Source organism: Oratosquilla oratoria, chromosome 23, assembly GCF_046742065.1.
Source record: "Oratosquilla oratoria isolate Oo_2021 chromosome 23, ASM4674206v1, whole genome shotgun sequence".
Classification (NCBI taxonomy): Eukaryota; Metazoa; Arthropoda; class Malacostraca; order Stomatopoda; family Squillidae; genus Oratosquilla; species Oratosquilla oratoria.
Genome location: NC_134799.1, coordinates 16,233,392 through 16,237,666, shown reverse-complemented (window position 1 = coordinate 16,237,666; position 4,275 = coordinate 16,233,392).

Below are 4,275 nucleotides of genomic sequence, written 5' to 3'. Positions count from 1 at the left end.
ACGCACATACATAAATACATACATACGTACATACAAACATAAATACATACATACGTACATACAAACATAAATACATACATACGTGCATACATACATACATACATACATACATACATGCATACATACATACATAAATACATACATACAAATATACACATATACGTACATTTGTACATACATACAAATGTATATATGTACGTACATTTGTACATACATATACATATGCATACATACATACATGCATACTGTACATACATATTCATGCATTCATATATTTATCTATTTATCTATTTATCTACTTATTCATCTATATATTATTTCTTTATTTATTCATCTATTCATTCATCTATTTTCAATTTGTTCCAGTAGCCTTGTGACGGACTCCCGTCCCCAGACCCTAAAAGAGACCTTTTGTCTCATTTTCATTCACTCATTTCATGAATCCGAACATGAGCACCACAATCATGTCACATCTTTCTCTCTCTCTCTTTCTCTCTCTCTCTCTCTCTTTCTCTCTCTTTCCTTTTCTCTCTCTCTCTCTCTCTCTCTCTCTTTCTCTCTTTCTCTCTTTTTCTCTTTCTCTCTTTCCCTCTCTCTCTCTCTCTCTCTCTCTCTCTCTCTCTCTCTCTCTCTCTCTCTCTCTCTCTCTCTCTCTCTTTCTCTCTCTCTCTCCCTCTCTCTCCTAACCTTCATTCTGTAACACTAAACTAGATACTATAAATACAGGGTTATGTTTAATGGAGTTTATCTCTAGATTGTACTTATTCGTTATATTTCGATATTTTCGTTTTTATTTTCGTTGTCGCCAGGCGATTTTTTTTAGCTTGGCTTTCTCCCCCTTCCCCTCTCCCCCTCCCCTCCCCCTCTCCCCCTCCCCCTCCCCCACTTTGGCGCCAAAGGGTCGTTGTAATTAACAATTTCCTGCAGATGGCGTTGTGTTTTTGTCCCCCTCCTCCTCTTATGCGGGTTCCCTCCACTCAACAGCGGTGCGCGATGGGTAGCCCCCATTCTACGTTTTCTATGCGTACGCGCCCGTTTTCTGTTCGTGGACTCGTGACTTTCACTTCACCTTCTGTGCGCAATAGTTTCGGGATTCGAACGGATGTATCGTAGGTCTTATCGTGGTGATGTGATGAAGGTGATCCTTCTGTACATGTTATATCCATTTTTATCTAAAATATTTTTTCGATTTTTTATTGTTATTATTTTTTTTTACGCTGAAGACATCTTCTCGAAACGTGACGTCATACTTTTTATTTTTTACGCTGAAGACTTCTTCTCGAAACGCGACGTCACACTTTTTATTTTTTACACTGAAGACTTCTTCTCGAAGCGTGACGTCACACTTTCTTTTATTTTTTACGCTGAAGACTTCTCGAAACGTGACGTCACACTTTTTATTTTTTACACTGAAGACTTCCTCTTGAAACGTCGTGACGTCACACTTTTTTTATTTTTTATGTTGAAGACTTCCTCTTGAAACGTCGTGACGTCACACATAATTTTCATTTCTTATGAAGACACCTTACTCGCGACGCCACACTTCGGTCGACCTCATCGTCTCTCTCTCTTCACCTTCGCGTCTCAAGGTTCTGCTGGAGCGACCTCTTTCAAGCAAACAGTCATGTAAACAAGCGCATATGTGTTTGCAAAACACACACATGCATTCACACACACACACACACACACACACACACACACACACACACACACACACACACACACACACACACACACACACACACACACACACACACACACACACACACATATGGCTCGATGGTGTGGAGGTTCCGCGGTTCACCGCAAATTCAGCGATCCGAGTTCGAGCCTCGTCCAAGTCTAAAATTGTTAAATTTCAGCATCACTGCAGCGCGAGCCGGCGCTTCAACTCTGGTGGGTAAGGAATTGTGTGTGTGTGTGTGTGTGTGTGTGTGTGTGTGTGTGTGTGTGTGTGTGTGTGTGTGTGTGTGTGTGTGTATGTGTGATAACTGTCGATCACTAGTCCAACACATGATTTAAGACCGTAGTGGTGAATCACGCGTATTGTGTGTAATTCACCATGATATTGGATTACGTGCTGTACTCGTGAACGCCAGCTTTTGCCCCCACGGATGAGAGCTTAGAGCTTGTATATGGCCTGGTCGGTGGGTTAAGATTTCACCTAAGAAACTCTCTTTCTCTCTCTCTCTCTCTCTCTCTCTCTCTCTCTCTCTCTCTCTCTCTCGTATTCCTGTTTCCATGACAACGGTGGTAATTTAAACAAACATTGACATAATGGAAGACATCGTTTTTTTTAAATTGCAGTATCAGACCGCAATACGGTAGAGGAGGAGGAGGAGGAGGAAGAGAAAGAAGAGGAGGAGAAAGAGGAGGTGAAGGAGGAGAAGGAGGAAGAGGGAGAGGAAGAGGAGGAGGAAGAGGAGGAGGAAGAAGAGGAGGACGAGGGAGAGGAGGATGAAAAGGAAAAGGAAGAGGAGTATGAAGAGGAAGAGGAAGAGGAGGAGGATGAAGAGGAAGAGGAAGAGGAGGAAGAAGAGGAAGAGGAAGAGGAGGAGGAGAAGGAGGATGTGGAAGATGAAGAGGAGGAAGATGAAGAGGAGGAAGATGAAAAGGAGGAATATGAAGAGGAGGAAGATGAAGAGATGGAAGAGGAAGAGGAGGAGGAAGAGGAGGAAGAAGAGGAGAAAGAGGCGGGGAGGAGGAGAAGGAGGATGAAGAAGAGGAAGATAAAGAGGAAGATGAAGAGGAGGAAGAGGAAAAGGAAGAGAAAGAAGAGGAGGAAGAGGATGACGATGAGGAAGAGGAAGATAAAGAGGAAGAGAAAGAGGAGGATGAAGAGGAAGAGGAAGAGGAGGAAGAGGATGACGATGAGGAAGAGGAAGATAAAGAGGAAGAGAAAGAGGAAGATGAAGAGGAAGAGGAAGAGGAGGAAGAGGAGGAGGAGGAGGAAGAGGAGGAGGAGGAGGAGGAAGAGGAGAAGGAGGAGGAGGAAGAGGAGGAGGGTGCCAGGTATGCAGTAGTCTTGTGACTCCTCGATGACATCAGGCATTATCGAAATGGGCAGTGGAAAGATCCAAAGGAGGCTGGGCCGTAGGGGTGTCGGGGTGGGAGGTAGGTTAGTGGTGTAATACAATTTTTATTTCATATATATTTTTTTTTTCTTTTTTTTTTACAAAATGTATTGATTCCAATAACACTGTATGGAGTGTTAACTGCATATACTTAATACAGGCGACCCCTCTATGGACCAGATCTACGCAGAAAAGAATGCTTATTACTTGTAGCTTCTCCTCTCCCTCCTCTCCCTCCTCTCCCTCCTCTCCCTCCTCTCCCTCTTCTCCCTCCTCTCCCTCCTCTCCCTCCTCTCCTTCCTCTGCTTCCTCTCTTCTCTGACCTCACCTCTCCAGAGCGATATTGTCCCCAAGGATAGAAGCGCTGGTGAATTGCTGTTGTTGGTGTGAAACACAAAGCTCAGAAGCTTTCTGGTGAGACTAACAAATAAATGACACGGGACTTTGATTTTGGTCTCTTAGTAAAAAGAGAGAGAGCGAGCGAGAGAGAGAGGGAGAGAGAGAGAGAGAGACAGAGAGAGAGAGAGAGAGAGAGAGAGAGAGAGAGAGAGAGAGAGAGAGAGAGAGAGAGAGAGAGAGAGAGAGAGAGAGACAGAGAGAGAGAGAGAGAGAGAGAGAGAGAGAGAGAGAGAGAGAGAGAGAGAGAGAGAGAGAGAGAGAGAGAGAGAGAGAGAGGGAGAGAGAGGGAGAGGGAGAGGAATGACCATCTTAGTAAAAAGAGAGGGAAAGAGAGGAATCATTATATTAGTACAGAGAGAGAGAGAGAGAGGGGGGAGAGAGAGAGGGGAGAGAAACAGAGAGATAAAAGAGAGAGAGAGAGAGAGAGAGAGAGAGAGAGAGAGAGAGAGAGAGAGAGAGAGAGAGAGAGAGAGAGAGAGAGAGAGAGAGAGAGAGGAGAAAAAAAGAGAGAGGGGGAGAGAGAAAAAGGAAGAGAGAGAGGGGGAGAGAGAAAAAGAGAAAAAGAGAGAGGGGGAGAAAAAAAGAGAGCGAGAGAGCGAGAGAGCGAGAGAGAGAGAGAGAGAGAGAGAGAGAGAGAGAGAGAGAGAGAGAGAGAGAGAGAGAGAGAGAGAGAGAGAGAGAGAGAGAGAGAGAGAGGAATAGCTATAAATTGAGTCTACAAAATTTCATCGTCGAGAGAGATAAAGGTAGATGGATGGCGTAGAACAAAGTTTGGCACCAGACCAAAGGTGGCGCCACACGA